Below are 12664 nucleotides of genomic sequence, written 5' to 3'. Positions count from 1 at the left end.
TAAGTTGCTTCAGTTGTGTCTGACTCTTTTGTGACCCAAAGGACTGTAGCCTGGCAGGCTCCTCTGTCCTTGGGATTCTCCAAGCAAGGATATTGGAGTGCATTCCCATACCCTCCTCCAGGGTGTCGCCCCGACCCAGGGATCAAACTCACCTCTCTTATGTTTCCTACATTGGCAAGCAAGTTCTGTACCACTAGTGCCACCTGGGAAGCCCTTAATAAATACAGTGGCATTCAAACAAATAAATGATCATGAAAGGCAGATACACCCTCAGAGGTAGACTTGCCTGCAACTCAAGGCAACTCACTTGCTTACCAACCTCAAGGCCAAAACAGATTCATTTTCTTCTTTACTAACTTTTTCTCTAAACCAAGTAAAATCTGATTATCAACTGTGATATAGATAGCCAAGACATGCCTCCACAAGAAAGATAAGTTTACCCTTCTGCATCTACATTTTTCTGAAGTTTGAGAATTGCCCACTAACATTTTGCAAGAAACAGAGGGGATATAGGTGGCTGCTTGATGGTACTAAGACACATCTGAATATGGAGACACGTGGGGACCCTCTCACAACCTGCATCACGTGACAATCAAAATGCATGGAAATAACATGGCATGGGATGTTCCATCATGTTTATTGGGAACAGAGACCAACTCAATGTGAGAGCAACTTGGCTTACCCTAATAGGAGTTACAGAGTAATTAAATTCTTCCACATCACATGTAAGTATAATGTGTTAATAAAAAAGTAATCACACCTCCATTGTTTCTGCAGGTTCAACTTAATTACACGGCAGTTAGAACTCTCTCTCCTTATTCATACTCAGCAAGGACTCCCTTTACCATCTGCTGATATTTAATTAATATACATTCAACACCCTGCTCTATTATTAAATGTAATTTAGCAACTTCCTCTGCAATCTAAATTCAGAGCAACATGAATGGAAGACATAATGAAAGAAAACAGCATCTACTCCCCTTATTAAAATATTATATACATATTTATCTACACATTCAGTTCAGTTCAGTCACTCAGTTGTGTCCGACTCTTTGCACATTACTTTAATCCAATTTAGGAAAGATATTTTTCGCCTCTAAGCATACCGTGACTCTTGGAAGCTTCAGGAGTTCATAGATTACTATGAGCCAAGACAGAGTTAACTCGGTTAGCAGAGTTATGTGACTTGAAAACAGCCCCCTATTGACTGTTTCAAAAGCTTGGGAATTTGAAGAATTGGTAGATGATTAGAAGAAAAAGAGTAGATGCTGATTCCTAGCTAATATTTTCGGTAAATGTTTAATTTACTGAAATGGTAGTATGTATAAACCTCAGATGTAAAAGAGAGTGATGACAGCGCTTAGAGAATACAGCTGCCCTCGTTACCAAAATTCAGATGATGTCAAGATTTCCAGGTTAACTTATATGTACTTGGCATTATAAACCAAAGAATATTAAACCTGCAAGTTTCTAAATGTTGTGAGGAAAAAGAATCAGGCATTGACATACTTAAGATTAGAGTATTGCAAAAAGTGGAAACCTAAGCCAGTGATGTAGGAAGTGGAGTAGTCGGGGTGGTTGACCTCTGCCCCAGGTGCAACAAGGGAACAGTGTATGGCCTAAAGAGAAAGTATAAACAATTATAAAACCAATTAGCAGTCAGTCTGCTGTTTTATTACCACCGTACAGTGGCAGTTTTGGTGATCAGCTACTTCTGTCTGAAGGGTAGGCTGTTCCTCCCAAGTCCTCCTCACTTCCCATTGATAAACCACCTCCCAAACTCCTAAGTCAACAATACAGTCACATTTTACATCACTGTGTCACCTGATCTCAACTCACTTTCTAAGGAAAATTTGATACTAACAATATTATAAACGGGAGGCAAAAGTTCACTTTAGTTCTATCCAAGCTAATCCAAATCAAGCAGATAGGAGATCCTGCTTTGAGATATCCTGGCATGATAACACTCTCTGACAATGTAACTCTTAAAGAACCTCCATGCTTGCTGAAATACCAATAAGTAGGAGGGCACATGTATCAGGAATCCCCTGCTCTGGGGCTTCCCTGGTGGTCCAGTGGTTAAGAATCCACTCGCCACTGCAGGGGACACAGGTTCGATCCCCAGTCCAGGAAGATCTCACATGCCACGGAGCAGCTCAGCCCATGCACCACAACTATTGAGTCTGTACTCTAGAGCCTGTGCTTCGAAATAAGGGAAGCCACTGCCGTGAGAAGAACATTCACGGCAAGTAGAGAAAGCCCCCATGCAGCAACAAAACCAATAAATACATAAATTATTTTATTTTTAAAAAAAGGAGAAATACTTGCTCTGAACTGTGCATTCCTAAAAATCAAGAAACCCTCTTATAATGGTAGCAACAGAAAACATTCATATTTGAATCTAATGTGTCCCAATTTGGTAGACAGCCTGGGTGGTTTTGATGGAGACTTGAGAGGCAACAGTGAAGTGGGCTTGGTTAGGATGTGGTGGACCCTATCTCAGGGGTCAAGTAGAATCCCCTGGTTTGTATGGATCCTCAAAGACCAGTTCAACAGGTCTTGGGGCTCCCATTCTCTGTGATGTGGGCAACACACCATCTAATCCTATATACTAAGATTCATTGTTTCCCTGTTCAGTTCAGAAGGTGATTAGTCCTAGCAATTCTTCCTTATGCCCCTAGTACTGTGCTCAGTGTCTTTTATGTGAGTCACTCTCAGTTCATGTGTATTAAATTGAAATTACTTGATCAGGACCCCTGTTCTACCAGGTATTACAGAAAAAGTTAATTGGGATTACATGATTTTTATAACATCCTATAGCAAACAGGGGCTCCCTGGTGGCTCAGAGGTTAAAGCGTCTGCCTGGAATGCAGGAGATCTGGGTTCAATCCCCGGATCAGGGAAGATCCCCTGGAGAAGGAAATGGCAACTCACTCGAGTACTCTTGCCTGGAGACTCCCATGGCCAGAGGAGCCTGGTAGGCAACTGGAAACAGCAAACATAGTCATTTTTGCCTTTGATGTTCTCTTTTCAAAGTTCAAGTAATATCCATCTCTCTAGTTCAATGAGGGTTAAAGATTCATTTTTTTTCTTTTTCTCAGGGACTGTCTTTCAAGAACTTCTCTCTCATTCCTGCATCACCAGCAAAATCAAAATCCCCTTGAGGATGAGTAATTTAAAATATATAAATGCCTGTAAGTCCCAGTTGCCTTTGCAGAGATGCTAGAGGGAAGATGTTTTTCTCATCACTGTAGCTGAAGCAAGCAGTCAATCATTATTGACAAAAAGAGCCAGCCAAAGCTATCCTCAGGACCAGCTATTGCTACCTGCTCCACAAGACAAGCTCCATGAGCTTTCTGTCCCTGACATTCCCAGAAGTCACACAAATGCCTCACTTAAGGTATCGTTATCATTTCAGGGGTGCTTTTACTTTTTACTCATTTTTTTTAAGGTGGGGAGAGAGATAAACAGAGAAAAGAACTCAAAGGAAAAATTTAACTGTAATTTCTGATCACAGATAACAGCTCTGGGCAGACCCTTATCTGTGTTTGATTTTACAAGGTTGAAACTGAATGCATTCCCTCTTCCATCCTCAGAGGGCTATGAGCAGTCTCACCCAGCTGGCTGCACAGTGACGGTGTTCAGAACAGAGAGGGCCAGACACGGGTACGGTCCAGCCTGGGATGCTCCCATCATGATGAGGCAGTGCCATTGTTTGAGGCTGCATATAGTTATTGTCTAGCCCTACTTTTTGTACCTACACATGGCTGACCTCTAAAGACCATGTCCTGTTAGCTTCTAAGCTTAACATTTTCTTTCTTTAGTAAAATTTCTCACGTCTTTTTATAGTAGTATGCAAAATTTAAAAACATAACGTAAAGTAGGAAATACATTTTACGTTGCAGTCTGGTGGTAATGGTGGTAGTTTAGTCAGTAGGTTGGGTCTGACTCTTGTGATCCCATGGACTGTAGCCTGCCAGGCTCCTCTGTCCATGGAATTCGCCAGGCAACAATACTAGAGTGGGGATTGAACCCATGTCTCCTGCATTGCAGGTAGATTCTTTATGCAGAGCCATCAGAGAAGCCGATGTAATCCTATAAATATGCACAATAGATTTGTTGTGCATTAAGTACATATCAGGGAAACAAATGTTTCATAAAACAACGCTGAACTATATTGTGAGACATTTTCTAATATGTTCTATCCATTTTCTTTCCTTTCTTCCCCCTTTCTCTCTTTTCTTTTTCTTTTTCTTTTTTCCTTCCTGTCTAATATGGCATGACCAACTAAGTCCTACTTCTCAGCATAAAACACTGCCTTATGCCACATTAGCACACCTATTCCTAGATATAACAATCTGCTTTATAACTGAAACTGATTATCTTTTCAATAAAGAAAATAAACCTCAGCATCATTTTGGACTGTTTCTGGATGGCTCTTGTTGAATATACTTCTGTGGCCACAGATCAATACAGTTTTTACACCAGACAAGGATATGGGTCATAAAACAAACAAACAAAAATGGACAGAAGTATAGTTGGAGAGAACAAGATGGCAGAGGAATAGGTGGACGTGGAGTACATCTCTCTCCACGGATACATCAGGAATACACCTTCAGACACAGAAGTGCGTGCAGAACACCAGCTGAAAACAGACAGGAGTATCTGACCAGTGGAAAAGAATATATAGACCCACGCAAAACTCGGTAGGATGAAGGAACCAGGAGGAAAACAGGAGTGTGACTAGGACTGGACCTGCCCGCGGTGGGCAGGGGAACTGAAGCAGGGGCCCAATCCCCACAGTGGGGCAATTGTCTGAGTCACAGGAGAAACATTTGAGGCTGAGAGTGAAACAGCTGATCTGTGGCAGCCCAAATGGAATGAGAATCAGACAGTTCTTGCTGCAGCCATACATACCCTGGACAGGGACACAGGTCCCCTGGAAGGTGCCATGGCCAGGAGGTGGAATTTAGGGATTGTGGAGCAATCCCAGAGCGAGGGCTGCCGTTGACTGTGGAGAGATGGATTTGAAGGAGGAGACTGTGGCAGGGAATGCCTGTGCAGCCATGGAAGCAAGGCGATACTGCTGAGTCATGAGTAGGGGGTGGAGCCGGCACCCACAGGCCAGCATCAGCAGCTGAACAGTAGAGAGGCTGGCCCAGCAAACGCCTGACGCACTGAACTATAGAGTAGGACCCCACCCAGGGTTCCCCTTTAAGTGCCTGACACACCGATCTACAGAGCAGGACCCCAGCCAGGGGGGCCCCTCTAGGTGCCTGACACACAAACAACAGAGAAGGACTCCAGCCAAGGGAGCCCTCTAAGTACCTGAACTGGCGGAGCTATGGAGAAAGACTGGCCAAAGAGGCCTTCTGGTTACCGGCTATAAAGGGCTTGGAAAAAGACTCAGAAAGGGCCATAACTCCTGTAGCAGAGGCAATCTGTGTCCCTGCACATTTTGCACTGCCAGGGTCCCCAAAAGCCAAGCATCTGTGCCACCTTCACACTCAACTCTCACTGAGGCAGAGCTACCACAGGCAAAAAAAATCTTGCATCTATATGCACAGGGTCACTTTGGTCGTATCCAACTCTTTGTGACCCTGTAGACTGTGGCCTGCCAGGTTTCTCTGTCGGGGCGGGGGTTGGGGGGGTGGTCTCCAGGCAAGAATACTGGAGTGTACTGGCCAATACTGGTTGCCATACCCTTCTAGAGCACTATATTTCCTGCTGCCCTAGCTGCCAACTCCCCTGAGTACCTGGTGCTGCCAGAACCCCTGCAACCCAAGCAGCTGCACCACCTCCACACACCCAAGTCTTCCAGGGCAGCCTCGGGAGCAAACCCCAGTGGGCGACCCACATGCAGAGGTGGAAATAAAACCACAATTGAAACCCAGGGGCAGTGTGACTAAAGAAGACCCAAAACCTTCCCACCAGCTATACAAGCTCCAGATTAAATCCACATGATCCACGAGGCATACTCTGTGTCTATGGAATGTATAAAAGGACATTTAGAGCCCCCACAAAAGAAAACACACTAGTTCTGGTAGCTGTGGTCATTGGAGGCAAGAACACACAGGAGTAGGACCAGATTAGAATCTGAGCTGCCCCCACAACAGGTCCAGAGATCGGCACAGTGTTAGAGGGCATCCTAGGGAGGTGAGGTGGACTGTGACTCCCAGCGAGGGAAAGAGCTCTGACAGCAGTGACTCAAGAAAAACATTTATTATTCTTACATTTTCACTTGCTCTGTAGATTCTTTTGGATTTTTTTTCTTTTTTCCCTCTCTGTTGTTGTTGATTTTATTGGCACTATGAAATCTAATTAAGCTTTTGAGCTTTTTTTCTTTCTTCAGTCACATTTTTTATCATTGTCATAAACCTTGCCTCTGTGTTGGGCTTTTGCAGTTCTGTAGAGTTTTCCTTTTTTTTTTTTTTTTTACTTTCCTCTTTTTTTAAATTTTAATTTTTAAACCTGTTATTATTTTCCCCATTTATTCCTTTCTTTGCTAGTCCTACTATGCTTTTTCCCTTGCAGCTGATCTTTAATATATATATAAATCTTTATCTACCTCTATTTAACTTTGCGTATCTATTCTTTCTTTCTTTCCTTTCCTCCCAACATATACGTTAGCTGCATTTTCATTGCTTTATCCCCCAACTGGCACCTTCCTTTAGTTTTGTTTTCCAGTTTGTGCTTTAGTTTTATTCTTAACTGGTAGATACAATTTTTGGTGTCCTTTGTTCACTGAGTCAATCTATTGTACTTTATTTTTGTTGAACTGTTTTGATTTTGCTTATGGGTATATATGTGTATATTCAGTCACACTTTTTATTGTTGTTATAAACCTCTGCCTCCACATTGGGCTTTCACAGTTCTGTGGAGTTCCCCCCCCTTTTTTTTTCTTGTTTTAACTTTAATTTTTTAAACCTATTATTATTTTTTCTACATTAATTCTTTTGTTTGCTCTTCCTACTATGTTTTTTCCCTTGCAGCTAATCTTTAATGTATATAAATCTTTACCTACCTCTATTTAACTTTGCATATCTATTCTTTCTTTCCTTTCCTCTCAACATATATGTTAGTTTTATTTTTATTGCTTTATGCTCCAATTGGCACCTTGCTTTAGTTTTGTTCTCCAGTTTGTGCTTTAGTTAGTTTTGTTCTTAACTGATAGATAAAATTTTTTATTTCCTTTGTTCACTGGGTCAACCTATTGTACTTTACTTTTGTTGAGCTGTTTTGATTTTGCTTATGAGTGTACATGTATATGTGTATACTCACCCATACTTTTTATTGTTGCTATGAACCTCTGCCTCTATGTTGGACTTTTGCAGTTCTGTGGAGTTTACTTTTTTTCTTTTCTTTTTTTTTTAAGTTTAACTTTTAATTTTTAAACCTATTATTATTTTTCTAAATTTATTCCTTTGTTTGCTTTTCCTACTGTTCTTTTCCCCTTGCAGTTAAACTTTAATGTATATAAATCTTCTTTATCTACCGCTATTTAACTTTGCATAAGTATTCTTGATTTCTTTTCTTTCTTTCCTTTCATTTCAACATATTTGTTAGTTTTGTTTTCATTGCTTTATTCCCCACTTAGCACCTTGCTTTAGTTTGGTTTTCTGGTTTGTGCTTTCGTTTTGTTCTTAACTGATAAATATAATTCTTGATTTCCTTTATTTCCCAGGTCAATCTACTGTATTTTATTTTTGTTGGACTGTTTTGACTTTGCTTGTGGGTGTATATATATATGTGTGTATATTCCATTATTTTAACTACTATTTCCCTGATTTTGTAACTGCCATTTGTCTGGAGTTCATCTTTGCTTTCTTATTTTTGGGTATTTGTTTTAATCTCACTTAATGCCATAACAGACCACTTGTGGAATCTTCATTCTTGACCAGAGATCAAGTTCTGAGTCTCTGGAGTAGGAGCACTTACTCCAAGACCCTAGACTATCAGAGAGCTAACCCTAGGGAGTATCAAATAATGAGAACTCACACAAAGGAAACCACTTGAATACAAAACCCAGCATGACCCAACCATCAGCAGCACCCTGTGCAGGATGCCTCTTCTAAACAACAAACAAAACAAAAATACAAACCCAATCATCAGCAGACAGGATTAGCACCTCACTCAACTTTGCCCATCAGAGGAAAAGAAAGCAAGCAAACAAACAAACAAAAACAAATCTCACTCTATACGAAGCTTACACAAACCACCAAACCAATCTTAGGAGGGCAGAAGCCAAAAGGTTGAAAGAATTAAACCTTGAAGCCTGGGAAAAGGAGACCTCAAATACAGTAAGTTTTAAAAAAAAAAATTGAAAAGGCAGAGAAATACTACAGAAGTGAAGAAACAAATTAGAAATGCAGAAGTCCAAATAAATGAAGAGGAAATAGGCAAACTACCTGAAAAAGAATTCAGAATAAAGATAGTAAAGATGATCAAAAACCTTGAAAACAAAATGGAGAAAATACCAAGAATCAATTAACAAAGACCTAGAAGATTTAAAGAATAGGCATACAGAGACAAACAACACAGTTACTGAAATTAAAAATACTTTGGAAGAAATCAATAGCAGAATATCTGAAGCAGAAGAACGAATCAGTAAGCTGGAAGATAAAACGGTGGAAATAATTTATGAAGAGCAGAATAAAGCAAAAAGAATGAAAAGAACTGAGGATAGTTTCAGAGACCTCTGGGACAATATCAAATGAACCAAAATTCAAATTATATGGGTCCCAGAAGAAGAGAAAAAGAAAGGGTATGAGAAAATTTTTGAAGAGATTATAGCTGAAAATTTCCCCAACATGGAAAAGGAAATAGTCAAGTCCACAGAGTCCCATACTGGATAAACCCAAGGAGAAACATGCCAAGACACATACTAATCAAACTAACAAAGACTAAACACAAAGAAAGACTATTAAAAGCAGCAAGGGAAAAGCAACAAGTAGCATACAAGGGAAACCCCATACATTTAACAGCTGATCTTTCAACAGAAACTCCATAGACCAGAAGGGAATGGCAGACTATATTTAAAGTACTGAAAGGGAAAAATCGACAATGAAGATTATTGTACCCAGCAAGGACCTCATTCAAAATTGATGGAGAAATAAAAAGCTTTTCAGACAAGAAAAAGTTAAGAGAATTTGGTACCACCAAATCAGCTTTACAAATGTTAAACAGACTTATATAGTCAAGAAATACAAGAAAAGAAAAAAGATCTACCAAATCAACCCCAAACAATTAAGAAAATGATAATCACTTTAAATGTAAATGGATTAAATGCTTCAACCAAAAGACACAGACTGGCTGAATGGATACAAAAGCAAGATCTGTATATATGCTGTCTACAAGAAACCCACTTCAGACCTAAAGACACATATAGACTGAAAGTGAGAGGATAGGAAAATATATTCCATGCAAATGGGAAGTAAAAGAAAGCTGGAGTAGCAATCTTCATATCAGACAAAATAGACCTTAAAATCAAGAAGATTACAAGAGATAAGGAATGACACTACATAATGATCAAAGGATCAATCCAAGAGGAAGACAGCAATTATAAATATCTATGCACCCAACGTAGAAGCACCTCAATACATAAGACAAACACTATCAGACATAAAAGGAGAAATTGACAGTAACACAATAATAGTAGGAGATGGTAACACCCCACCAATGGACAGATCATCAAAACATAAAATTAATGAGGAAACACAAGTCTTAAATGCTACATTAGATGAGATGTATCTCATTGATATCTTCAGGATATTCCATCCAAATGCAGAAGAATATACCTTCTCAAGTGCAGATGGAACATTCTCCAGGATAGACCACAACTTGGGTCACAAATCAAACCTCAGTAAATTTAAGAAAATTGAAACGATATCAGACATATTTTCTGACCACAACACTATGAGTGAAGTGAAGTCGCTCAGTCGTGTCCGACTCTTTGCGACCCCGTGGACTGTGGTCTACCAGGCTTCTCTGTCCATGGGATTTTCCAGGCAAGAGTATTGGAGTGGGTTACCATTTCCTTCTCCAGGGGATCTTCCTGACCCAGAAATCAAGCCCAGGTCTCTCGCATTGCAGGCAGACGCTTTACCCTCTGAGCCACCAGGGAAGTCCCCAATACTATGAGACTAGATATCAATTACAAGAAAAAAAACTGTAAGAAACACAAACACATGGAGATTAAACAATACTTTCTAAATCACCAACAAGTTACTGAAGAAATAAAAAAATGAAATCAAAAAATTTCTAGAAACAAATGACAATGAAAACACGACAACTCAAAACCTATGGGATGCAGCGAAAGCAATCCTAAGAGGGAAGTTTATGGCAATACAATCCTACCTAGAGAAACAAGAAAAACACTGAATAGACAGCCTAACTTTACACCTAAAACAACTGGAAAAAGAAGAACAAAAACACCACAAAATTAGTAGAAGGAAAGAAATCATAAAGATCTGAGCAGAAATAAATGAAAAAGAAATGAAAGGAACAGTAGTAAAGATCAATAAAGCTAAAAGCTGGTTCTTTGAGAAGATAAACAAAATTGACAAAACTTTGGCCAGAATCCTCAAGAAAAAAATTGAGAAGAATCAAATCAACAAAATTAGAAATGAACAAGGAGAGGTTACAATAGACAATACAGAAATATAAAGGATTGTAAGAGACTATTATGAACAATATATGGCAACAAAATGAATAACCTGAAAGAAATGGACAGATTCTTAGAAAAGTGCAATCTTCCAAGACTGAACCAGGAAGAAATAGAAATTATGAACAACCCAATTACAAGCACTGAAATTGAAGTGGTCATCAAAAATCTCCCAAAAAACAAAAGCTCAGGACCAGATGGCTTCACGGGAGAATTCTATCTAATGTTTAGAGACAAGATAATGCCTATCCTTCTAAAACTCTTTCAAAAAGTTGCAGAGGAAGGAACACTTCCAAACTCATTCTACGAGGCTACCATCACCCTGATATCAAAACCAGACAAAAATAACACACAAAAAAGAACACCATAGGCCAATATCACTGATGAACATAGATGCAAAAGTCCTTAACAAAATTTTAGCAAAGAGAATTCAACAACACATCAAAAATCTTATACACCATGATCAAGCTGGGTTTATTCCAGGGATGCAAGGATTCTTCAATATACACAAATCAATGTGATATACCATATTAACAAAATGAAAGATAAAAACCATATGATAATAGATGTAGAAAAAGCCTTTGACAAAATTCAGCATGCATTTATGATGAAAACTTTTCAAAAAAAATGGGCATAGAAGGAAGCTACCTCAATATAGTCAAGGCCATATATGATAAGCCAACAACAAACATTATTCTCAATGGTGAAAAACTGAAAGCATTCCCCCTAAGATCAGGAGCAAAACAAGGGTTTCCACTTTCACCACTATCATTCAACATAGTTCTGGAAGTCCTAGCTATAGTAATCAGAAAAGAAAAAGAAATAAAAGGAATCCAGATTGGAAAATAAGAAATAAAGCTCTTACTGTTTGCAGATGAATGACACTGTACATAGAAAACCCTAAAGATAGTATCAGAAAATTACTAGAGCTAATTAGTGAATTTGGCAAAGTTGCAGGATACAAAATCAGTATACAGAAATCACTTGCATTTCTACATACTAACAGTGAAAAATCAGAAAGAGAAATTAAGGAATCAATCCCATTCACCAATGCAACAAAAATAATTAAATATCTAGGAATAAACTTACCTAAGGAGACAAAAAAACTGTACTCAGAAAATTATTAGACACTAATTTATTGACTACGCCAAACCCTTTGACTGTGTGGATCACAATAAACTGTGGAAAATTCTGAAAGAGATGGGAATACCAGACCACCTGACCTGCCTCTTGAGAAACCTGTATGCAGGTCAGGAAGCAACAGTTAAAACTGGACATGGAACAACAGACTGGTTCCAAATAGGAAAAGGAGCACGTCAAGGCTGTATGTCACCCTGCTTATTTAACTTATATATAGAGTACATCATGAGAAACACTGTGCTGGACGAAGCACAAGCTGGAATCAAGATTGCCGGGAGAAATATCAATAACCTCAGATATACAGATGACATCACCCTTATGACAGAAAGGGAAGAGGAACTAAAAAGCCTCTTGATGAAAATGAAAATTGAGAGTGAAAAAGTTGGCTTAAAGCTCAACATTCAGAAAACGAAGATCATGGCATCTGGTCCCATCACTTCATGGGAGATAGATGGGGAAACAGTGGAAACAGTATCAGACTTTATTTTTGGGGCTCCAAAATCACTGCAGATGGTGACTGCAGCCATGAAATTAAAAGACGCTTACTCCTTGGAAGAAAAGTTTGACCAACCTAGATAGCATATTCAAAAGCAGAAACATTACTTTACCAACAAAGGTCCGTCTAGTCAAGGCTATGGTTTTTCCAGAGGTCATGTATGGATGTGAGAGTTGGACTATGAAGAAAGCTGAGTGCCGAAGAATTGATGCTTTTGAACTATGGTGTTGGACAAGACTCTTGAGAGTCCCTTGGACTGCAAGAAGATCCAACCAATCCATTCTGAAGGAGATCAGCCCTGGGATTTCTTTGGAGGGAATGATGCTAAAGCTGAAACACCAGTACTTTGGCCACCTCATGCAAAG

General features: G+C 39.3%; 1 non-coding gene across 1 annotated transcript; it reads left to right on the top strand.

Moving 5' to 3' along the window:
* Positions 1 to 2831: 2831 nt before the first annotated feature.
* On the top strand, positions 2832 to 2904 carry TRNAS-GGA (transfer RNA serine (anticodon GGA)). Its single transcript has one exon. It is a non-coding gene; the product is annotated as a tRNA-Ser (tRNA).
* The last annotated feature ends 9760 nt before the right edge of the window (positions 2905 to 12664 follow it).

This window comes from Capricornis sumatraensis, chromosome 4 (assembly GCF_032405125.1).
Source record: "Capricornis sumatraensis isolate serow.1 chromosome 4, serow.2, whole genome shotgun sequence".
NCBI lineage: Eukaryota > Metazoa > Chordata > Mammalia > Artiodactyla > Bovidae > Capricornis > Capricornis sumatraensis.
Note: the sequence above shows the minus strand (reverse complement) of the source record. Positions and strands in the feature narration are given on the sequence as shown.